A 26156-nucleotide genomic window follows, 5' to 3' on the forward strand; every position below is an offset into this window, starting at 1 on the left:
ATCAGGTCTCCAACTCTTGTATACAAGGGCTATAAACTCAAGATGACTTTGTGGGTGTTGGAAATTTTCTAATATCACAGTTCTACTTTAGACTTGAATTCACGATTCCTGTTCAGGCTGGATTCATTTCCAAATTTAGCAAAGCAGTGAAATCTCTAAATCAGAACAGATCAGCATGCTTAAATCAGTGCTTAAATGAGTCATGGAAAATGAAACTTGGTGAATAGGACTTGCTTCATTAAGACTGAAATTAAAATGCATTTCCAGGAGTAGATGTGACAGGAGCCACCAGGACCAACCTGCTTTTAAAAGGACAGCAAGTAAACTTTGTGTTTTATATTGAAAAGCAATTGAACTTTGGTTAAATGGAGACCAAAGAAGAGTGTTGAATTTGCTTAGCAGCGTATCTGTGGCTTGGACAAAAATCCCCATTTTAAAAAAATTGTATCAATCTATTTTTTGGACATAGTAAATACAGAGGTCCTATGGCATAATTAATATTTAAGAACTGTATGGTCCTCCAGCGTGCTCATTTTAACACCTGTAGAATTCTATAAATGTATAGGGAGGGGTGCAGAGTCAAATCAAAGAAATTCAGTTTGTTCCCAAGGATCTGTTATGATTAAAATACATATATCAAAATGATCCACCTTAGGACAGATTTTTGGTTATTGCTTATCTATTGACTTTTGTTCAAAAGAAAAGAAAAGAAAATCTGGTCAGGCACAACGGCACTTGTCTATAATTCCAACACATAAAGAGGATGAGGTAGGAGGATCAGAAGTTGGAGTCCCACATGGACAACTTAGTAAGAGCCTATTTCAAAATTAATAGTAATAAAAGTGGAGGTGGGAATGGGGATGTAGCTCAGTGAAACAGTGCCCCTGGATTTGATTCCCAAATACTGAGGGGAAATCTGGATCAACTCTTTCCTAGTTATCACTTACTTCTTTGTTTCTCCTAAGTGCTTGGGTAAGCTTGGTTCCACATAATTGAGTCAGATAGTGGGAGAAATTGCAGTCATTTTATATAATGTTTGCAACTAAAGAAACCATACTGAAACCTGCAGGAACACATCATGTTGGTCATCTAGACTTTGCACAAATTGAACCTCCATGAGATCTCAAACTCTCAAGCTTTGAAGGACATAGTTGAGGATTCCAAATGCCTAATATCTCCAGAGGGATAATTGAAAATGGACTACAATAAACATTTCTTGTTAGCACTAGGGGCACCCTCATCCCGACCCATGAATCTCTTCCCTGTTCTCTCTCCTCCAGCAGATAACAAGATGAGGCATGCACAACATGGGCTTCCTCGCCTCTTGGCAGATCCTGAATGAAGCAAAGGGGAACAGAACAAAACAGAAAATTGACTATGATGGAACACTTTTTGGTGCTACATCTGATATGATTAACAATTTATTTTGGCAACACCCAGGGTGGATTTCATATGGTTTTCTTGAATTCAACAGGACTACTGCCAGCAGAATCAGGAACATGAAGAAATAATCCAGGCAGAGGGAGGCGGAAAATGCCATCTTGCAAAGTGTTTCACAGCATTGACTCTGTGATCTGGAAATCAGCCATTGCTCAATCTCTCTATTTCCAATTGCTCTTCAACCGCTGTCTCACTAGGCTTGGGTTGATGGATGGGTTTATAATGAACAGGGTAGGTTGCCTCGAGGAGAAAGCATTGCAAGAAGGAGGAGGAAACGTGGCAGCCGAATATTTTGCAGTATACAAGCACTCTTAAGGTATGGATGTTCTAACCCAGTTGCAGCTTTAAGAGGCACAGTTGCTACATATTGCGGACTTCACAGTTAACTTCTCTAGTAGAAATTTACTTTCAAGATGAAAGACAGGTTGATCTCTTACAGAGGAACCCTTCTCTGTCAGATTTGATGTTTCCATCCATGCCGAGGAACTTCCACTGGTTCATTCCTCCTTAGGAGGAGTTTGAAGGGAAGACCTGAGAGTGCATTCCTGAACTCCTGTTCCTCCTTCTCTTTCCCTTGGGAATGGGCCCACCTGCAGGGTCATCATTCATCTCGTAAGTGGGAGAAACCTTCAAGGTAGGCCTGACCTTGATTGCATGTGTCAAACCCATTTGGTGAACGTATAAGGCATAGTCTTAAATATTAGAAAGTACTAGGAAGCTATTTTTAGTTGTTAGTCATGTTCCTCATTTTTCTCTATTTTCTTTCTCTTTTTTTCAAGATGAGATCTTGCTCTGTTGCCTGGGCTGATCTCAAACCCCTGGGTTCAAGTGATCCTTCTCCTCAGCCTTTCAAGTTGCTGGGACTAAAGGTATGTGCCACTGTGCCCAGCAGTCATGTTCTTATATTAACATTATCAGTAATAAAGGTAATGTTTCATTCTCTACTTGCCTTAACCTATTATTTTATTTCTCAATTAGTTCAGAACATAAACAAGAAAAAATGATGTTAATTGCTACCCCCCCATACACACACAAGTCCCAACATTTAGCCTGTGGTAGGTCTTCACATATGGGAATATGCTTTCCCATTGTTTTCTGCTTACAGTTTGACATTCCCTTCACCTTACACTGGATGAAAGGAAATATCTGGGTATTCAGCTTTGGATTTATATAGCCCTCAGAGTCAGTAAGACTGTGGTGTAGAAAATAACTGGCTTTTATGTTTAGCTGTAGTCCTTGGATGGTGTTCATTCACACAAAGATGCAAAACTACTCCACGTTTCCCCTTACAAATTCTCAGGGTACAGATTCTCAGGACCATACTGGGATATATCAAAGCTTTCATATTTGGACAACAGATAGGTGGATTGAAATTGGCAGTAAGACTTGGTGTTTTGATCCTTAGTTGAGAGGTCAGCCAAGAAGGACATGGCTGCCATTAAATTAAATATTAAAGTGAGGGCCAGGGATTTACCTCAGTGACACTGCACCTGCTTCGAAAGCGCAAGGTCCTGAGTTTGATCCCCAGCACAAAAAAAAAAATAAATAAATTGAAAGAGGAGAGGAAGGAACCCAAGAAGGAAAGAATGGCTCCCACCCACCTTGATCTGCAGCTAGGAAGTTTGTAAATTAGTATTTGAAACAAGAAAATATTTGACATTTTCTAATGTCAAGGAGGTACCAATAAATAACGATATTTGTCCATGACTATAACACATAATCAATAAAGTAAGGCCCTAACATCAATTTTTCCAAAGCTTTTCATTCACATCACATTTGATAATGCTTTGCAAAGTAGATGCTGTGAGGCCCAGTAGTTACAGTCACTCACTCAAACTTCTCCAGCTATAAAGTATGAAAATTGGATTCAAATCTATGTTTTCTGATTCCAAGTGCAGTGATCTTTTAATTCTATTACTACCACTTACAAACCTATATACTTTAGAATGCATTGAAACTTTGATTTATTTAAAAGAAGTAGATAAAACAGCCAGGCTTGGCATAATTGAATTTTCTGATTGAATCTATCTTGGACAACACGGTGAATTTCACTTCAGTGATTTAAAAAAGTTACTGATACTCCTTTGGCTCTATAATGCATAATGATAAAGAAAAATGACACAAATGTATATCAGAGTAATGGTGATACAGTGTTATTCAAAAGACAGTCTGAGTGGCTTCACAATTTTTTGCCTTAAAATTTGGAAATTATACTGCTCAGAATAAACATCACTATGTTGTGTGCAGATAACTGAAGCCTGATGTCATTTAAGTTCATTTCATTGATGTTTAAGGAGTGAGAGGACATATAACTCTGATAAATGGAACCCTAGTGCTCTAGAGCACAGAAGATTCGTTTGCTAAAATGAAGAATTTTCTAATTTTTAATGTAAGAATGAGGTTTGGGGCAACACTGGATGGGCAGAAACCTGGAAAACAACTTGGTATAAAGAAAAGGAGGATATATCAGAATGTCAGCAGGTACCATACCATCACTTATACCTGATTAACCTCACACCTGTCCTCTGTTGGTCCTGACCCTCCTTCCTCATTCTCAAAATGCCCTGGGCCCTCCTCTGATCTCTGCTTTTGCCTCACTATCTTTTCTAAACCATCCATGCTCTCTTTGCTCTCCATCAACCATGGATCCTGAAAGGCTAAGTCTACCTTACTCTCTAAAGTCATGCAGCAGCACCATCTCCACATGCATGTGTGGAAAGGATCTTCCCATAATAATGGGTAATAGCCCTGGAAATGCAAAAAAGAGTAATGCCCTTTCAGAGGAAATTTTTACTTCACATTCACCATTGTTCCAGGAAGTAGGCAAGGAAGACATTGCCCTCATTTTATAAACAAGAAAATTGAAGCTCCAGACTTAAGCCAATAAATGGCAGAACCACCACCATCTACTATATCTTTAGGATCTTTCCTTCTCAACAGTAGTTCATAAGCCTCTGCACCAATAGCTCTTAGATGTCCAGGGGAATAATTCCACACTGATGATAAAGTAAGTTCTCTTCACTGTATAGCAATTTTTTAAAAACTCATAAAATTATATTAAGTCTATTGAAGCTAACACTGTAGTCAGATGCAATAAAGTAACTATATAAATGCTTTGCTTAAAAGGACACCACCCTGATTAAGAGATTGTTAAAAAGGATAGAGCATATGAACACATCTATTACACAGGATTTACTAGAACTTATTGTACCTACAGCAGTAAAGTGGGACCAGCTATTGCCTGGAACATGGAAACAGATACATGAGTAGAAACTTGGTGTTATAGTGATTCTTGTTAAAACAAAACAAAACAAAACAAAAAAATGAAGGTGACTGCATGTTACTTTAGTGCCTTCCTACCTTGTGTAGCATTCAGCCAATGGTTCATAGCATCTTCTGGTTCCCAGGTTCTGCATTTGTGGGAAAGCTGTCCTTGACTATCCATTTAGTGTTTGAATTTGCAGAGCAAAATACTCTGCAGTTTTCACTTTTTCCACCTCTGTAAATTACATCTCTGAAAAGAGTCTTCTGTTTTGATGGCTATAAATTCAAGCGACTTGATTTCTAAAAGACCACTGCTTTTCCTACATTCTTCAGAGGTGGGACTCACGACCCCTCCAGAGCGATCTTCTGTTTACTCTGCTTTTTTGGTGCCTCCAATTTTGACTTGAACTCCTGGCTAATTGCCAATGGTCATGGGCTCCTGAGCATCTGCTTTATTAGAGAAGCTTTTTGTTAGCACAGTGGGCCAGGAAGTATTCTGGTGAGATTTCATACCTTATCTCCCTATGACATTAGGATGTTGGATCAAAAAGATACAGAACGTGTTTATGGTGGGACTGAGTTTTAGAGTCACAAAGGTTGAGAACTATAATCCATGCAGCAAAACAAGGCTCCAATTTAAGAAGAAATTAGCAGACAGGCTAATGAGGAACAGTAATGGGATGAGAGTGAGGGTAGAAGGAGAGAAGGCATAATAAGTACCCTTAGCTCATATCTGATTAGTCCCTGTCTTCCATTCCTCCTAGTCCTTTTCTCACACTCCCAAGAGATGGCAGAAAAGGAGGTGGACATAATCAAAGCACAATATATGCATGAACGTAAGTGTCACCATAAAACCCCTTAATTTCTATAATTCATTTATTTGATTTCCCCAAGAAGTCATCTCAGCACTCAGGGATCCAGGTAGCTTGATGGTCCTCTCCATGTTGCTCTCTGGGGAAAGGCCATTTTCCCTCGAGTTACCTCCTATAGCCTGTATGGGTATAGAAAGTGGACTTGCTGATGGTGTCATGCTTGGGTTCAACACAGGAAAAAGAAAGCCATTACAAGTATTGCAATCAGAAAGAGGAAATTAAGTACATACCAAATTTTTGGAAGGATAGAAGAGAAGAAATCAAGGGAGGGCTGCCAGACTTGGTTTCAAGATCAATCACTGCAGCTGCAGCTGGAGGTCAGAACACTTGCTGTGACTGCCACCTCCATTCCAGACACTGGTGACCAGGAAGTGGAAGGTAGGTCTGCCTGGTGCTATTTGATTTTGTTGGCAATTGCATGTCCACAGCATAGCTGTAGGAAAAGTCTCACCTCTCTCCTGCCTTTCAAATATCATGGAAGTACACTTCACTGGAAGAACTTAAAGCTTACCCAGACCCTGACAGCCTTGCAGATGCTGGGAGGGAACATAAATGAGGGAAGGAATAGATTCCTAATGACCCCAGGTAGTATCTGGCATGGAGCTTTGGTTATTGTTTAGTGGCCTCCTTCTTACTTGCCACAGGATAGGATAAGATTTGTCTTAGTTACTTTTCTCATTGCTGAGACAAAATACCTGACACTCAAAGGTCAAGGAGGAAAGGTTTATTTTAGCTTACAGTTTATAGTCCATAGTCAGCTGGCTCCATGGCAGAGTGGCATGGCGAGGAGCATCACAGAGGAGAAACAGTTCATGGTGTGGCAGGCAGAAGGCAGCAAGGAAAAAGCAGCAAGAAGCCAGCCTGCCTTTCCCTTTTATTCCATCCAGCTTTTTTGGTGGTGTCACCAGAACTATGCTAATTCCAATAAGTGGACTAATTTAGTACTACACACCTTTTTTTTTTTTTTTTTTTTTGGTGCTAGGGATCAAACTTGGAACCTTGCACTTGTGAGGCAGGCACTGGAACCACTGAGCTAAATCCCCAGCCCCCACACACCTTTAATTCCAGGATTACAGGCCCTAGATCCAGTCAGTTCTGAAAAGCCCCACCTATGAGCACATGAAGCTTTGGGAGGGATCTAGATACAAGCCATAACAAGGTTCTTTTGTAAATGGTGGCCCCAACTGGAATCCACTGCCCCAAATCCCAGCAAACCTGAAATCTCTTGAGAAAAGACCCAAAATTTCAAAATCTCTCAAGTCCTAATTGGGCTCTTATATGGCTGCCTATCACATTGTTCAATACAGTGCAGGCAAAAAAAAAAAAAAAAAAAAAAAAAGACCGGCATTATCAATCTCCAATTCTCTCTAGCAACTCATTTAATATTTCTGAGCTTTGATTTCTTATTCAAACTGCACAGAAAGTGACCATAGTATCATTATTAGAATTCAGGGTCATGATGGGCCTGCAAACTGTAAAGCTTGTGGTGGAGATGGGGAGTGCTATTGATAACTACTGATCTCAGCTGCATATCTGACCAGGAGTGGCTGTCAGCGTAAGGGAGTCACCTCATCCATGGACGTGCCCCTTCTTTAGGGAAGTCTGTGCTTAATGAATGTGGACAAGGTGAAGGATAAAAAAATTCCATTCCCATTGGCTTAGTCAGGGCAACTCTAAAGGGTCCCCCAGCTCTAGGGCTCCCTGTGGGATTAGATGAAGATTCTACTAGTACCTCATCAGAGCTAAGCACCACCCTCATCCTGTGTCCTAGCCTCCATTCTTTACTTTTCACAGATGTTAATCTTCCTGAAGGAACCCCCCCAAATCTTTCCTACACACAGATCTCTGTGAGTCTGTTTCCTGGGAAACTCAAACATCAACATTGGTTTAGCAGAGAAAGAATTTATTAAAGGATAATAAGTAGCTCAGACAATCTTCCAGAATGGTCAGCAAACCAGGCATGGAGAATGTGTTCTAAGGAAAGAAAATCCCAGATCACTCCATAAGATGGCTTCCTGTGAAATCTGTAGAGGAAGGTTGGACTATAAAATGAGGTAATTTTTCAAATGTAAGGGGAATCAAAGATGCTAGATCCACCAGAAAAGAATGGCAAATGCTCAGAAAGCATCATCATGATGTTAGTTTCAGAATGTATGGTAATGGGTCTTTGCAAGTAGTATAATTGGATTTTATTAGAGGTATTTGTAGGGTCACCAACTTAACTCACAGTTAATTTCCCAGGTTAGTAGAGGAAATGTTTTGAGTTGGAGGGTCTTGTACTGCCATTGGAAGCACTTACCAACCTGAAAATCCAGATCAAGAACAAGTGCACAATAAATAATCAACAAAATCATCCTAAATACTCAGTTCTCCTAGAGTTCAGACCTAGTCCTTTCCTTTCTGAAAAAGTGCAACTCTTAGTTGGCCTCATTCAATTGCATCACTTAAATATCATTTCTATAATGATGAATCCAATGTCTATTTATAGTACTAGTCATAACCTTGCCACTGAGGTTCACATTTCTATATCCAAACATCTCCACTTCTGATACCTAATAAAAACAAAATAGAATTTTTGACTTTGCCCCCACACCTACCTCCCCTGCCACTCTTTCATTTCAGTAAACCACACTGCTCTTAGTCATTCTGGTACTCCACACACTCTACCTGTGGTTTATTTGCTATACCCAAAAAGATGTTCTGAGTCCATTCACTTTTCTCTATCTGCATTACCACATGCTGAGTCACCTGCCAGTACCACCTCACACTTGTCCCACTACAGCAGCCTCCTGCATGAACTCCCTGCTTCCACCTTCCCATTTAATCTGTTCTTTATTGAGAGAACTAGATAACCCATCTTTTATCCTAAGTGAACTTAGAATAATGCTGAAATTCCCTAACATTCTATGATGATGGCTCATAAATCCAGTGTAACATTTCTGATTTGCATGTCCCCCCCAATCTTCCATGGTAATCTCCCTGTGGATTATATTGCTCTAATCACACACAGCCCTTCAACCACAGAACCTTTAACTATACAGTCTTCCTCATGCTCAGAAAGTGCTGCCTCCAGATTCTGTATGGCTTGCTCCATCTTCCAACCAAACCTCAACCCAAATGATGCTAGTGGCTACCATATTGCGCATTGCAGCTCTATACATCCACATTTTATGTAGACCTTCTGGTGATAGCTGCCAGCATCATGTGAGCATGTAAATTTAACTTTAAATGATTCAAATTCAATTAAATTAAAATTTCAGATCTTTAGCAGCCTGATCACATTTGAAGTGCTGGAGAGCCACCTGTGCCTAATGGTTACTACTGTGAACGGTGCAGATACAGCATACGTCCATCATTGCAGAAAGTCCTATTTGGTGGTGTTGGTCAAGAGCTGAATGCTGCATATCTGATTTGTCTTTTCTCTGCCATACTTTATTCCCAGATGTTCTCTTTTTTACATTTAAACCTTTACTGCACCTTCAGTATCTGCTCTCCCCTGGAGATTCAGAGAGGCAAGCTATCCAGGGTAGCACGGCAATGCAAAAACAGATCCCCCTCGACTTAGGATAGGGTTACACTTGATAAACACATCATAAATTAAAATATCATTAAGTAAAAAAGGAATTTATATGATTAACCTATGAAACATCATAGCTTAGCAATGCAGTTCACTGTAGAGTATTGGTAGTTTGTCCTGGTGATCATCTGGCTGACAGGGAGCTGTGGGTGACTGCCACTGCCCAGTCATCAGGCAGTATCATTCAGCATATTGCTAGATGAGGACAAGATCAAAATTCAAAGACTGAAGTAGTTTGTGTATGGAATATGTATTGCTTTTGCACCATCCTAAAGTAAAGGATCTTAAAGAGCAAACAATCATGAGTTGAGCAACATCTGTACTTCATTGGCATCATTCTCAGGACCCTGTCCTGGTCCACACCAAAAGGATAACTGAGAATAACTAAAGTTAGAATGGAGAAGCCAGGAATGCGACAACCAGATCCCCAAACTCTGTCTCCTTGAGACCCAGCCAGTACCTGTCCGCTAGCCCTAGAGGGAAGGATTGCCTTGCTGTGCTTGTGGACCTGAGAAGGACTCCCCCTGGATCTCAGAGTCCAGAGTGCCAGTGAGGGCTGTGGCAAGCCCTAGTCAGCAGGGAAGACCTTGAGCCTGGTCCAAGCTAGGAGAAGACATGATGCAGAGCCCCAGCTGCACATTTCAGCAGTAAAGTCCTTCATACAGTAGAGCTAACAGCACTCCAACCACCCCACATATGCCAGCTGGCTCACAGCTATAGACAAGCACAACTCAAGAGGCCTCCCTGTCCTCAGCAACCAAAATCCTTGAGCCTCCACAGGCTCGGATCCCATCTTGGAGAGGAACAGGAAGAATGGTGTAAACCGGAAAAACTGACTCACCCCAAAGAGACAACTTACTGGAACAGCCTGAGTTTACTAGGTTGGACTAAATTTCAGTCCTTCCGGCGCCTCCCATTAGTCATAGTGTGGCTTTTGGGGACATTTTAGGACCATGGATCAGTTATAGAAAGTTAAAAAACTACATTTTCTTTGCACATCAGACCCTGGTGTGATTAATCCTGATACTGCATTCTACATGTCCTGAATTGTACAGACCCCTTGATGAAGCAAAATGTGGCCCAAGACATCTTTGTCATGTGATGAATGAGTTTTAAGACTTCCTCAGCTAAGGACAAGAAGAAGTTGTAAACTACTGGAGTCATGTTCCAATGTCACTGTCCTCTGCATCCCTTCCTGAATTGAATCCCTACGACAAAAAGCCCAGTAGCCTCTGGTCTTCCAGCCCACCCTCCCATACACAATGCTCCTGCCCAACCCTAAAAAATGTATTTCAAGACCCTACATCTGTGTGGTGCTTGTCACCAATGGGGACAGTGCCCTCTTCTCCCAAACAGAGGAGACAAAGTACACTGTCTGCAGGTATTTGAGGTTCAGGTGTAAACAACCTCAGTCACACACACACACACACACACATACACACACACACAGAATGCACACACATAGGATGTATAGGAGGAATAGTTTGAAGAATACACAGTCAGCAAAAAAGATAGAGCTATTGTTTCAGATCAAGTTTGCTGGCTCAGAAAAGACTAGAGAAGTAGACTATTTCAGATCAGTTCCTTTCCCAACTGGAATTCCACTGGGTTTGTCTCCAAGTCTAACTCATTAAAGTATAAAGACTAAAATTAATTAAATAGTTGTTTTAATTCTGTGTATGTTTCTCTATTTTCCGCTCTGTACAAGGTTAAATAGCATTTCCCCCATTCTCATTCACCAGGAACCTCAGAATATGACCTTATTTGCAAACAGGGTTATTATAATTTGAACAAGGTTTGTCCTCTCTGAAACTCATATTGAAATTTGATTGCTATTTTGATTATGGTGAAAGGTGAGGCATTTAAAGGGTGATTAGGTTGTTGAGAGGGGTTAATGCTTTTCTCCAGTGAGTGAGTTCTCACTCTCGTGAGACTGGATCAGTTGCCATGAGAGCAGCTGTAATAAAGTGAGTCTGTTCCTTGTGTTTTGTCTCTTCTGTCTGTGCTCACTTACCTCTCAATTTCTGCCATATTATGATGCCCTCACTAAAAGTTGCCATCATCCTCTTAGACTTTCTTGACTCCAGAACTGTGAGCTAAATAAACTTCTTTCCTTTATAAATTTCCCAGGCTTGGCTATTTTGTTACAGCAACAGACAAGTTTATTTCAGATGCATTTAGGAGAAGACAATATGGACTAGTACTCCCTAAATATAGTTAGTGTCCTTATAAGTCCCGAGAACACACATGCACACACACACCCTGCATGTGACAACAGAGATAGAGAATGGAATGATGCCCTGACAAACCAAGAAATATCAATAACTGCTCAAAGCTCCGGAAGAGGTAAAGAAGATATCTTAGCTACTTTACTCATGGCTGAGACAAAATGCCTGACACTCGAAGTTAAAGGAGGAAAGCTTTATTTGGGTCACAGTTTGTAGAAGTTTCAGTTCATAGTTGGCTGGGTCCAAGGCAGGGTGGCAAGCCAGAGGGGCACTGGAGAGAAGAAACAGTTCATGGCAGGCAGAAGGCAGAAAACAGTAAGTGACAAGTGACAACCCTCTTTCTGTCCCTTATATCTTATCCAGGTTACCCACCCTTAAGGTGGGTAGCACTCAGTCAGGATGGAGCAGCCTTGATCCTAGCATAATACTATGAGTCAATCCCAGAATCACATCCTTGATCCCAGTAGCACACACCCTAAGTCCAGCCACCTCCAAAAATCCCCATCTATGACTGCATGAGGCTTTGGGGAGATATCCAGATACAAGTCATAACAGAAAGACTTCCTTAGGTTCTGTGAGAGCATGATTTCAGATTTCTGGCTGCCAGAAATATGAGACAATGTATTTCTGTTGTTTGGAGGCAGTTTGTGGAACTATGTTATAGCCGTTCTAGGGATCTAACACATGCGTAAAATATATTGGAATGATATAGTATTTAAATACACTGAGGTGAAGTGAAAGCAACAGTAATCACACCCTCTAGCATTTAAAGGGTCCAAGTATGAAATATGGAATAACCATTACTAAAAAGCCCCAGCCTGTCCCTGCTCCATTCTCTAGCTACCCTAAGCCCTATGCAATTCCTAACCCAAGCACCTCTGTTATCCAAGAACCACTGTTTCCTCTCCCTAGTTCCTCTTCTTTCAAAGAAGATCACAACACTCAAAACACAGTCTTTGACTGAGTCCAATCTAACCCAGCTTCCTGCCCCTCCACACCTAGGAAATGTAATTCTTCTACTTCCCTATCAGCTCTTCTCAGGCTAACTTGATACCAAGCTTCTTCCTTTCTTTAGAGCCTGAGGACTGAGCTATGAGCTCATCAGGGAAGCAAGGAGGACTCTGATCACTACCCACCACCATCTTCACAGTATGTACACACAAAAAACTTACTTTGATTTCCTTTGTAAGGAAAGTGTTTAATTAGTAAAGAAGTTACATAGAGCTCAAGTGTTACAGAAATATCTTCAATGTTTCTTGAGTGAATGTAGCTCCCACATCTTTTCAGTGATTTATTACTCACTCATAGACCATCACAGTTTATTCTGCTCTAATTGTAATTCTAGAAAGGGAAGCACTTGGAGAAAGACAGGGGACTAGGAGTAAATATTTAAGAGGTATTTTCTCCTCTTCCTCTCCTCTTCTCTCAGGTTCTGATGCTATCTGAAATAATACTAATTATTAGCAGTGATAAACAAATCTATGAAGTACACAATGTTTTCTGAAGAAAATGCTGCATTACACATACTTTGCAATTAAGGAAATACTTAACTGAATTAAATTTAAAACTATGAAATAATAGAACAGTGTCCCTCCTTAGTGGTTTAAAAAAGGAAGATAAAATTGTGGACATGAAAAGGGAATTCCTTAATGTTCCTTTTTAATAACATGATTCATACTATGTTTTTTAAAGATGTTTTTAACTGTCTGCTCCTTTTTGTATTTTTTAAAGTTTTTGAAAGGTTGTGAAGACTCAGGGCTAGGTTTTGGGGAGACATAGTAATTAGAGACATAAGAATAGCTAGCACAATTTCACAGGGAAAATGTCTCAACTGTGGTCATCGTGACGTGGGTTTGGGAATGCGCCACCTCATTCCACAAGACAAAGTTGGGAGAAAATAATTTAGTCATACAGATGTACAAATGAATTCCCAAGAAAACATAAAACACATGGTCTAGGGGACATCTTTGAAGATGTCACATTTATCATATGCCAAATATTGTTTATAGAATGCTGTGTTACCCACCTCCATTTGAAATTAAAGACATGGAATGAATTTTTTTCAGTCAATGGGTTTCTGATTTTACATTTTCCCAATTTTTCAGCTTCCTTGATTACTCATGTGGAAAGTACTTTAAGAAGAGATTTGAGATTTGTTTACTATGATGAACAAACTCTAATGTGCCTCCAGGATCCTTGTCTTCTGGAATTCACATCCTTGTTAATTCCCTCTGCTTGAGTGTAGTTAGGACTTGTGATTTTCTAACCAATAGAATATGTCAGGATATCACTCCCCTGATTCCACTGTGTTATGTAAGACTCCATCTTGGTAGCAGACTTGCTCTAAAGTCTTGCTCTCACTGATGGTTTTGAGGCATCAAACTTCCCTGAGCCCTACAGTTGCAAAGAAACAAATCATTACACACTAAAGGAGCTTGGAACCACATCTTTCCCCAGCTGGACCTTACAGGTTAAGAACTCAGCCCTGGGTGACACCTTCTTTGCAACCTTGAAGGACTCATCTAAGCTTAGGAGACTCCTGACCCATAGGAACTGTCAGATAGTAAATGTTCATTGTTTTAAATCACTAGATTTATGGTAATTTGTTATGTAGCAATAATAAAAACTGGAACACATTTACCTGAGCTAACTTATTTTTCTGACTCAGAATTCTTGCATTGGGTTTTTTTCTCTAAGAGTATGAAAACTGTGAGTATTTGGTGGCTTTCCTGAACAATGTCTTTTATGACCACATACACAAGGATCTTCCTTTCCTTGTGGTAGATAGCCCCTATGCCACAGTATCAAAGAAGAGCCATGCATGAGGAACAGTACTTCCTGTTTTGCCCATAGATTAAGATAGCTTGTGATTTTTAGGAGGAAGTCATTCTCAAACTCTTCCTGAAAATAGAGCTTGCTCTAAAAACCTTTGTTCAAAGACCTCTACACTGAAAACTACAGCACTCTGAAAAAAGAGATTGAAGAGGATATAAGAAACTGGAAAGAGATCCCTTGCTCCTGGGTAGGAAGAACCAATATAGTGAAAATGGCCATACTTCCAAAACTGCTATATAGATTTAATGCAATTCCAATTGAGATCCCAGCAGCATACTTCATAGACCTCGAGAAAACAATCCAAAAATTCATTTGGGACCAGAAGAGACCTATAATAGCAAAAGCAATTCTAGGCAACAGAGACATGGCAGGGGGTATCACAAGCCCCAACTTGAAACTATACTACAAAGCTACTGTGATAAAATCAGCATGGTTCTGGCAAAGAAACAGACCTGAGGATCAATGGAATAGATTAGAAGATGCAGAAACAACTCCAGACATACTCAGCCACCTCATCTTTGACAAAGGAGCCAACCACTCTCATTGGAGGAAAGATAGCCTATTTAATAAATGGTGTTGGAAAAACTAGATTTCAACTTGCCAAAGATTAAAACTAGACCCATATCTATCACCATGCACTAAACTAAGATCAAAGTGGATTAAAGATCTAAATATTAAAACAGAAACACTAAACTTGCTGGAAGATAAGTTAGGTAGAACTCTTGAAGACATTGGCATAGGAAAAGACTTTATGAACAAAACCTCAGTAGCAAAGGAACTAGCACAAAGAATCAACAACTGGGATCTCATCCTATTAAAAAGCTTCTGCACTGCAAGAGAAACCACCATCAGAGCTAACAGACAACCTACAATGTGGGAAACATTTTTTAGCAGCTGTACCTCAGACAAAAGACAACTATCTAAATTATATAAAGAACTGAAAAAAATCAGACCCCCCAAATTCAAAGACCCAATTCAAAAATGGGGATCTGAAATGAACAGACATTTCTCAGACAAAGAAGTAAAAGCAGCAAATAAACATATGAAAAAATGTTCAACATCACTGGTCATTCGAGAGATGCAGATGAAAACAACACTGAGAATTCACCTCACCCCAGAAAGAATGGCTGTCATCAAGAAATCAACCAATAATAAATGCTGGCGTGGGTGTGGTGAGAAAGGAACCCTTCTCCATTGTTGGTGGGAGTGTAGACTGGTGCAACCACTGTGGAAATCAGTATGGAGATATCTGAAAGAACTAGGGCTAGAGGTCTCATTTGACCCAGCTATTCCCCTGCTGGGTGTCTTCCCCAAAGAATTAAAAGAATCATACCACAGCAATATACGTGCACCCATGTTCATAGCGGCACAGTTTGTCATAGCTAAAGCTTGGAAACAGCCCAAGTGCCCATAAACTGGAAACTGGATAAAGAAGATGTGGGGTTTTTTTTTTTATAAAATGGAGTACTACTCTGCCATAAAGAATGAGAAACTAGAGACATTTATAGCTAAATGGATGCACATTGAGGCCATACTCTTAGGTGAAATAAGTAGGACACACATGTGTAAATACTGAATAGTTTCTCTAGTATGAAAGTGTAAATAAGGATTAAAATGATTAAAACGAATAATTGATAATTTGAAGTAGTAAGAAAAGATCCAAAGGGGTAGGTGAAGTGGGAGGGGAAGGGGAAAGAAAAGAAGGGAAAGGAAAAATTATTAGAAGAGGAAAAAATGGAAACAAAGTCTATGTAAATAGGGAAGGGTGGAGTGGGTGAAGGGCGCACAGGTAATGGGGGAAAAAATAAGAACCAAGATACATCATGTACAGGTACAAGCACCCAATGATAAATGTAAACGTATTGTATACCTAAAATGCACCAATAAAAGAACTTAAGCAAAAAATAAAAAATAAAAAAATAAAACCTTTGCTCAAAAATCCAATCTGTTTGCTGATAGAACTATAAATTGATTGAAAGTTTCTGTAGGGCATTGTTGCAGTACATATCTGAACTTTAATCAGATTCATGCTGTTTGACCTAGAAATTATTTTTCCAGAAATTTATCTTTAGGAGATAGATAACTGTTCAATGAAGTACAGCAAAGATGTGCACTGCAGCATGGTTCATTAGAATAAAAACTCATATATTGAAAACAACCTAAGTGGATTAAATAGACAGTAGGTTAAATAACTTAGAGGCCATCCATACAATGGAAAGTCATGTAGCCATTTAAAATTACATTGTGAATATATACTTTTTGGTCATAGGACTGTATAAGCAAAAATAAAAAAGAATATACAAGAGAATTTGCAGTATGTCTCCATTTATGTATGTGTGCATGTAAAATAGAAATACATATTGAAAATAAAGCTGGCTATATATTAAACTGTTGACAGCATTTTAGTAGCAAAATTATGGATGATTTTTGGTCTATTAATTTTCCAGATCTATCTCCTAGTGTTTCTACAGCGTCACACATAATTTATGCAATTTTACAAATTCATAAAATTAAGTTTTTGTTTGTTTTTGTTTGCCTGTTTCTAAATCCTGATCTCTATGTGAGCTGGGTCTTGGTAATGGTCCAGGAACCTTATTGACCTTGCTGCTTGACAGTGACAGTGTCATCTTGGGATCCCAGGTCTGCTTCCTCCCACTTCTATCCCTCCAAGAGTTTGCCACGTGTGTGCTTCCAGTTGTCACCTCCTCTCTGCCCAAACTCCCTCAACTGACTCATACTTCAACAACCACACTAGCTTAAAAGGATATATTTTTGCCACAGCAATGTGTTCATATCATCCTCAAATGCTATACGACAGATCAAACCATAATCAACCGACCCTAAATCTGGATGTTATGACAGAAGTAGCTTTGTAAGATTAAATGCTCTTGGAGGAGAAGCCCATGATTTAGAAAAAAGAAAAAAAAACTATGCTGTTTAATATGCTTTTGTGTTCTAGATTCTTCCCACAAGTACCTTAAGAGTGAAAGATGAAGTATGGGAGAGAGGGTTAGGGTGATCCAGAAAAGGAAGTGCAGAATGAAGGAGTCTGGAATTTGCAGCGATCCAATGCACATCAGGAGCCATTCCTGGGCCACAAGTGGGGATGTGTTCAATCCCCATTAGTGAAGAAGACATGAGGAAGGGTTCAGGAGACCGGAGATGGCACAGGGAGGGATTAAAGTGAAAAGGAAGAGAGGGAAGGAAAGCAAATGGAGACATTATAAATTTATCCCCATTGAGGACTCACCAGATAGGGATGCTTTTAAGGCTAGAAAGGGAGCGGGAAGCCCTAGAGGAGAAGTTCTTTTGTGCTTTCTTTTCTCTCAGCCTTTGGTCACAAGTGGGCCCATTTGGCAGGAGGTCAAATGGACAGCCTGTTGTTCTTATTCAAATGGTACATAGATCTGATTTCTGGAGGAACTGGGGTAAGAGAGGGTGAGAACGAGACCTGGATGACAGAAATGAATAGGGGTCCATTTCTAGATGGGGACCTGGGTGGGTAAGCAAGAAAAGGAAGGATCAGGAGGCAGCAATAATTGCATTATTCGATAGTGAGATCTTCTCCCTTTATTGTTTGGAAAGACAAGCACGTAAGGGAAATAGGTACCTCTTTCAGCCTCTTTGCCAGGCCTTAAAGAAAATGGAAACTGTTGAGCAATCAAGTGTCATGAAGAGGAAGGCCGCAGGCAGAACAAGTCGGAGGTCAAGGCTCAGGGAGACCATAGTCTGGGCTTTAGAGGGAAGTTTTCCCAAAGGTTTTCTCCTGGTATTATTGGAATAGAGATTCCTTTTTATTCCTGCACTTTGGGGCTCATAGGCTCAGCCATTGTTTGCTTCAGCCTCTGTGGGTCATTCCATGGCTGCTCCCACTACTGTATCAGACACATTCTCTGTGTTATGAATTCAAATTCCTGAGACAGAGGATCTGATTTGTCCAATAAATCACACTTACCACCAATGGGAAATGCTTGCACGTTAGACAAATTCATGGGCCACTATTTAGTCTGTACCAGTGATGATGAAACTTTCAGAGCTTTCAAAGATAACAAACAGCCCTCTGTGGCTCACCACTGCTGTCTTATGTATTACCTTTGGTTGATATGCTTTTCCTTGTCCAATTGGCAAGTTCATGTGGCATAGACCATGATCATTCTCGTTCTCAAAGAACCGCACTGGACTGTGAGCATAGGAGAAACCCAGACTGTAACAGTTGTCAGAAACTGTGAAGGAGCTGAGACTTTACCCTACTTGCAAGTTAACACATTAGAGTGCCACAGTATTCTGCATAAGGAAGGAGACATGAGACTCAAGTCAGAGATGAAGTACAGCTTATAATTTATAGCAATAGCAGTGGCCAGAGCATCAGCATTTATTACCTCTCTGACCCAACCTGCAGCATAATGAGAAGAGGGCCAGGTGACGCCTTTTCCCACAAGGAGTTTTGTTGCAGATAGGAAGCTGAACTTAGGGAATCTGAGCTTTTTATAATGGCAGTAAGCATTCTGCCCTTTGCTCTGGAGGGAGAGACTACCTCTCTCTCCCAAAACTGTTCACTGTACAAACATTCTTGAAAAGACACTGTAGAACAAAGGTGGTCACAAGATATACAGAAACTAGAGACCCATGGAGAATTGTCCCTCATCAAGTTTCTTTGCCAGTACACACCAAATGATGATGTGTTTGTTTTGGAAGAGGTTGCTTAGAGTCCAGAACTCAGAGTAAAGGAAGTAGATGAGGTCAATTTTTTTTTGTTTTGTTTTAAATTATGAATTAGTCAAAGTTAATCTTTGACTTTCTTTGTTTTCGCCACAATTTCTTCAAATGATTCTGCCTCATTTGCTGCCTAAGTCAGGCCTCACACTACTATCCTTCCTTCCTTACCCCTGCAAAGCTCACCTGCTTTGAGTTTTATTCTCTTGTGACTGATTCCATCATAATCTCTCAACAATCTTATTTTTGTTTCTTTATCAAACACATCCAACCACACTGCATTCTAAGTATTTGAATAATATTAACTCATTTTATGTGTATAACAACTTTATATAGTGGGTACTATTACTATCCTCATTCTTCAACTGAAGAACTTCTGTCAAGTAAGTTATTCTAATAAACTACATGTACTTTTGTGGAAATAGAGTAGTCAGCTGTAGCTAACACTTCAAATGATTCTAGAAATGTTTCAAGGACTTGTGGGAAAGCAGGAAATGATTCTAGCTGCTCTAGTGGTACTCTAATAATAGGAATTTCAAAACAATAGAAAATCCCCTTTTGGAGAAAGTGAGCTCTTAACATTCCCTCCAACCACTCTCAGATTCTCACATGTGGTCAGGGTATAGGGAGGTTCTGGAACTATCTGGTTCAACTGGTTTCTAACTGCAGTGTAGATTCACTCTGTGTAATTGCTTATTTTTACACAGGCAAGAATATGTCTAGTTCACCACTGTATCTTCAGTCTCTACCTGGTGCCCAGTTACTCAGGGGCTCAGAAGAGTATCAATGGCTGACTGGATGGATGGATGGATGGATGGGAGCCAAGAATCTTTGAGGGCCACTCAAACAGGAAACAAATTTAACTTCATTTTAAGTCAAAGGATGAATCTATACCTCCATGTGAAAAGGGAGGAAGCTGAACTAGACACAATCCAATAGAAAAAAGTAGAATCAAATTTTTTTTTAAATTTGGCTGTGACAAAAGAATAGGGGATTAGAGAGAGGAAAGAGAATGAGGATGAAGGCAAACCAGAAGTTCCCTGGCCAACCAGAATAAATTGAAAACAAAGTAAAGGAAAAGGTGCAAAGCTATTGGGGAGCCAGAAATGTTAGAGGCTTCAGTTCCAGGAAGAGACTGGAGAAGGAAGTTGGTAGAAAGTGGAAGAAAAATATCTATAATGATAATGGCTGCCATATGTGGATCTTATTCTGTTCCTGACAAGATTCTCACAGCTTTACTAATTCATTACAGTACAACTTTGTGAATATTTCATTATTAATACACCACATTTTACAAAGGATAAAATTAAGTAACAGAGATTAACTTGTTCAAAGTCATAGTTTGGAAGCAAAGCTAAGGTTTGAACCTAGATAGTTTGTTCAGAGTCCACACCATTCCATGTACCATTTATCATCTCTTCCATAGAAAAGGCAGCCTTAGGGCAGCATCCATGACAAATAAATTAACAATCTCAGTTTGTTCTTTAAGCATTTGGTTATGCAAATGACTGCTTACTCCTACTCCTTGTAACCAGATTGCTTCCCTTCTCAAGCTCCTCCCTATAGGAATTCTGGAGTCTGCCATCCTACTTAGGGCTGGCTGAGAGTTGACCACAGGGACTAGTAGAGACCCTTAGGCATAGAAAACAATTGAATCATCCAAAAACTAGATTCTTCAGGAGCTTCTAGTTTTACAACACCTAAAAAGCTGTTACTACCAATGTATTATATGCAACTTATTTAAAAAAAAATAGCTACAGAAGACAGTTGGAGAACAGTTAAGAAATTACTATGATTATCCTGGATAGTAGATGATATAATGATGTTAATCGTCTCAGGTCTGACATAACAGTCATATGGTCACATAGGAAGCATTTTCTATTTTTAGGAGATACATACTGAAGTATTTAGGGCTGAAGTGACATGAGTTCTGAAAAGAACATTCAAATGGTTCAAAAAGAAAAATGGATAAAAAGATGGATTGATCGTAAACTAGATCTGGGAAAATGTTAACAATTGTTAAGTTTGGGGAAGGGTTGACAGATGTGCACTGAAATGCTCTTTCAGGTTTTCCTCTATATAGTTTTCATGATGATAAGACTGGGAAGACAGTGATTGCTAACAGATTGGCCATAGAGGACTGGGAACTTGTCCAACGCAAAGGCCTTCAGGGATGAGTTCAAAAGCCTCCTCTTGACCACAAGGGTTTGAATGCAAATACTTTCTCAATAAAATAGAAATACAAAACTGAACCAAAGACCGGATGGGAGATTTGGTAGTCATTTCAATAAAGATAGCAACGGCAGCTGTGGAGGCAATTAACTTGCCTAGCCTCATCAATAAGAGTCTAGACTGAAGATATTGGCACTTGTGTAGTCTCATGATTTTCTGGAAACATTTATGGCCAATCTACCAGGGTTGAAACCCTCACTCCATAGCTCATGAGTCATTTGACCTTGAGGACAAATTACTTCACCTCTCTGACACACAATTTCCCCTACCGATACTCAATTCATGGAATTGTTGTAGACAGAAATAAATAGAACAATGTATACAAAAGACTCCACATAAGGTATGGTCCACTGTGAGCATTTGGCAAATGTTGCTCTCATTATCCTAAGAGAGAAGGAAGAATAAGGTAAAAGGAAACACTTATTTGCCATCAACTATAGCAGCAAAAGAATCCCAACCACATCTCCAGCAACTTTGTTTACAATTACATGTAGGTTTGTGTTATTTAATTTCTATCTTTCAAGTGAAATTGTGTGGCCCCAGGATAGCAGGGATGCTAATGAAGTTAAATAATGGAGGAGATTATACTGCAGCAAGGAAAATAAACAGTGAGGTCCCTGCTTTAGTATTTATCTTCCATGATACCTCATCTTTGCCTGGGTAGTTATCTCTCAGCAGCAGACACTTATCCAGAAGCTAGGAATAATGCCATTAACATTGCCACTTAAACACAGCCTCTCTGGGCTACTCAGGGTCCCCATGCTGCTTGCTACATCTTAGGGGACTCATGTCATTTTGGAATTAAAATGAGAAAGTAAATTATTCAAGCACATTTTTTTTTTCCCTGAACAAACCTCTATACAACCTTGACTCATCACTCCTTAGAAATAAATTTAAAAAAAAAATACTACTGCCAAGAATATTATTTGTAGCAGTTCAGTGCTATCTTCATTATGGGTTGGAGGGTTGGTGATAGTGGAGCACTGACAGCCCCTGGTGAGCTGGTTTTGAACTGTCTGGGGATGAGAAATAGGAGGTGGAGTGTGGTATGGCCTCATCTTGAAGGAGGAAGTAAGTGCTACATTTTCTGGAAACTGCGAAATACCTCAAAAGCATTCTGGCGTCAAAATCCAGACCATGTGTACACTCTGCAGGCATGAAGGTGATCCAGAGACCCATCAAACAAAATAAAAAAGATTCTTGAGACATTCCACTCAAACTTCTTCACAATAAGAGTATGCACTGTTTGTCTAAATCTTTGCTCCCCAGTCTTCGTTTACAGGTTTGACTGCTGGTTGGAGTTTTAACAGACAGGGTGTGTAATTGCCCAGGTGTGAGGAGCCTTACAGTTTACCAAATTCAGTCTCCAAATTCCCCCCCAGATTCCTGCCAGGTTAGTGATGTAACCACCTCCCCTCACACACTCACATGTGTTCCACGTCACAGATAAGGACCCTGAGCCCCACAGAAGTGACATAACATACCTGACATCCCACATCTAATAAGGTAGAGCGAGAGCTTGAATGGGAGTCTTTGGGATCCAAAGACAGTACAGCTTCTCCTTGAGAGCAGAGAAAATGCTTCTCATCCATTTTTCTCAGCGGAGAGGCCTTCAGGCTTTCTGTCAGTGCTGACGATCTATCTCTGCAATGATGGGAAGTCAGGGTGTCTGGCAAGCGCGCCTTTCCCTGCTCCACTGACCTCGAGATGACCCTTACGCTCCTCTCCACTATCTGCTAATTCCTGTGTCTGCGTTCCAGGGAAGTGGGGACAGAATGAATGAAAGAAGTGAGATAATGGATACATCTCTCACAAAGCTAATGGGTAGTAGGCACTTGCAAAAGGTTTCTTCGGATTTAAAAACAGTATTTATTGACTAGCTCTGGCAGCAGATTTGGTCAGGAAGGAGGTCACAGGGTTGATCTGAATTAGGTCTGAGGGTTGGCTGGAATTCAATTACCCATGACCCTCTGGTGTCTCCTGCCAGCCGTGATTAATGGAGGCTGGCTAACGAAGGCTGGATTAGTAACACTGCAATCAACCTTTTTGAGAGTAAAGACACGGGAATTACCGAAGAAGCAGTCTCAGGCCAGATGAGGTTTCTTAGGTGGGAAATATCCTTGCGATTTAGCCCAATAACAGCAGGAGGAGACTTACAAACAAAAGAACATGTACAATGTAGCCAGGAGAGTCTTTGCTCCTATTTTTTTGTTTCCTCACAATCACACTGACCTAGTACCCTTGCCTGACATGAATAAATGATCATCTAGGGCCCTGGGTGGTTTGCATCCAGATCTTTTTTTTTTGTACCAGAAATCGAACTCGGGACCTTGTGCTTGTGAGGCAGGCGGCAGAACCACTGAGCTAAATCCCGGGCCCTGCATCCAGAGCTTTAAAAGCCTGGATCGTGGATATTTGGGGACATCTAGTAGCAGGAAAAGCCAATTGAAAAACCAGAGAACTGTATTAATTAAAATAAAAGATTTCATCCAATCAATACCACTTTCTATTTTTTCACTACAGATTTTTCCTTCTCATCCTCAACTTGAAGTTTATTCAGGCTGATTCCAAGGAAGCATGCAAACTTTGAACCCAACTACAAGACTCTTTTCATACAAAACATTATTTAGAGCTCATCCCCCAGAAGGTATTTTGAAAATATGATAATAATAATACTTGCTTCTCTTTGTTGTTGTTATTATCTACTAATTTTTTAGAACTTATTTTCAATATTTTCCAGTTCTTTCAGCTTTCTCTAAGAGTACTATCTCTTCTGTTATTAGGTAAGGGAAGCCCAAGGAGACATAAGAATATATTTCCTTTTTGTTATGATTCTAACTCTGCACCTCGATTTCATCAAACCTTGTTTTTGGAGATCTGAACCACTGGCCTACCCCAATTTGCAAGGCTGGCTTATGGAGACAACTCAAAGAAACATGGACCCTACCCACCCTTGGCCAAGTTGTTTAATTAACTTAGCTGAAATCCAGTCAGATGTTCTGAGAGTCATTTAATTTGTGTGTTTCAGTAACTTACCTGTTTCTATGCAGTAGTCCAGTTCCCCTCTAATAAAAAATAATATACATGCAATTTGACATATGGATCTTCCAGCTCACAAAATGAGCTCAAACTTGAAAGGGATCCAGACAATAACCACATTTACTATTTTTAGAGCATTACCTAGTGATTTGGATTCATTTGCTTGGAGTGCTTTTCCCTGTAGCTCCCTTGGGAGACACAGGGAAAGATGATAAAAACACAACTATCCTTTGGTGAGAAGTTCACATGTTTAGAACTGTAACGTGGCAAATCCTTGTGAAAACTTCTAATGTGTACGTGTCCTGTGCCAAATAGGCCCAGCACCCAAAGCACATAAAGAAATCATTGAAAGACACTGGACTGACTCCAAAAGGCCCTGGCTAATGTTTTACCTAATCTCTCTCTGGTCTCTCCTGCCTATCACATGCCCCACCCACAAGATATGCACCTCAGAGCTTCCTTGCAGCTGTTTCTGGACTATTTGTACCCTCTAACCCTCTGGCAGGAGGATGGGCACTATTATAAAGCCAAGAGTATAAAAAGGGAAATAATAAGAGTAAGAAATCAGGGGCTGCTGGTGGAGGTTAGCATGTGTCATCTTCTGAAAGGGTTAATGTCCCTGGGATAGAACTGGAGGCTGACCAATGACAGGCTCAGGGCCAGGGACACTCCCTGGTAGGCCCCAGAGCTGACTGGCTGGGTCAGATCGCCTGGGACTCTGCAATGTGGGGTGGGAGTGTATGTGAGCTGTGAACAAAAGTATTTTTTTAAGCTTATTTTATTTTCAATTCTTTTTATCTTGGCTTTATCTCAGGCACTACAGACTCCAGAACTTTAGAGGCTAAGGGTGGGGTAAGGTGGAGTTTAGTGATATCTTTTTTTCTTAAAGGAAAAGAACAGGGAACTCTCCTTTAACATGTCTATTCTGCTCAAACATGATCAGTCATTAATAAAAATGTTGAGCAATAATGGTTGGTTCTCTCTCTCTTTGGAAGTGGCATTTCCAAAGGTGGCAATGACGGATCAGAGAGCAAAAAGGAATTCTGTTGCTAGCTGGGGAGGAATTTGAACCCAGGAGATATTCCTGTTGTTAATTATTGATGATTTCACCTGGCCTGAAGTAGGATGGAGCTTCAAGATAGTGTGGCTGGGGTGGGCAACAAACATGGTCATCTATTGGTGGTAAAGTAAAGCTACTATGGAGCTTCATCTTTTTTAAAACACAGAGAGAGGGCTGTAGATCATTCATCAGAGAGAGATCTGCGACTCCCAGAATTTCAGCTAAATTCCACACCTGGAGTTTATTTTTTGAACAATAGAGATGCACTATATTGTAAGATAACACAATATGTGCAAATTCAAACTTTCCAAACTAAATATAGAGAAATAGGCAAATCCTTTTACAGAAGGATTTGTTATTAGAGCCTTTTAAGTAAAATCTCAAATATGTTTAAACTAGGGATTTGTGTGTATGTTAACCTTTTAGGATCAGATAAGTGAAGTCTACCTGGTATATATCTTTTTTATTTTTTATTTTTCACCACTGGGAATTGAACCCAAGACCTTCTCACTGAGCTACATCCCCAGCTCTTTTTTAAAGTTTTGAGACAAAGTCTTACTAACTCACTGAGTTATCTAGGAGTGGTTCAAACTTGAACTCTGCCTGCCTCAGCCTACCAGACTGCTGGGATTACAGACACATGCCGCTCTACCTAGCCAGATCATTCTTAATATGGATAATCCAGGCTTTGGAGTCACACATGCCTGGGTTGACTCTCCGCGCTACACCCAAAGGGATATAACTGTGGTCAATTATTTCACCACTCTGAGCTATAGATTTTCCTGCCTGTAAAATGAGGCTCACACAAGCAGCTGCATATAACATGATTAGGAAGTCTGCCACCCAGTAGGTGCTTTAGAGCTCTTAGCTCTCTGTGCAGTCTCCTTCCTTCCTAC

The 26156-nt window shown here is 40.1% G+C and overlaps 1 long non-coding RNA gene and 1 pseudogene across 2 annotated transcripts in view; one reads left to right on the plus strand and one right to left on the minus strand.

Annotated features, from left to right (window-relative positions):
• Window positions 1–16516, plus strand: part of LOC147825106 (T-complex protein 1 subunit zeta pseudogene) — a 37278-nt pseudogene extending 20762 nt beyond the window's left edge. Inside the window, exon 2 of the transcript XR_015441336.1 lies at window positions 1–16516. This exon is cut by the window's left edge and continues 15684 nt beyond it. The product of XR_015441336.1 is annotated as a T-complex protein 1 subunit zeta pseudogene (transcript).
• Window positions 1–25130, minus strand: part of LOC147825105 (uncharacterized) — a 124101-nt gene extending 98971 nt beyond the window's left edge. The window contains exon 1 of the long non-coding RNA XR_015441338.1: window positions 22646–25130. This is a non-coding gene — a long non-coding RNA (uncharacterized LOC147825105). The remainder of the gene's footprint in view (window positions 1–22645) is intronic.
• Between the last annotated feature and the right edge of the window lie 1026 nt (window positions 25131–26156).

Source organism: Heterocephalus glaber, unplaced genomic scaffold (genome assembly GCF_053883595.1).
Source record: "Heterocephalus glaber isolate CG9 unplaced genomic scaffold, H.glaber_assembly_v1.0 deba00001509, whole genome shotgun sequence".
In the NCBI taxonomy this organism is placed as follows: domain Eukaryota; kingdom Metazoa; phylum Chordata; class Mammalia; order Rodentia; family Bathyergidae; genus Heterocephalus; species Heterocephalus glaber.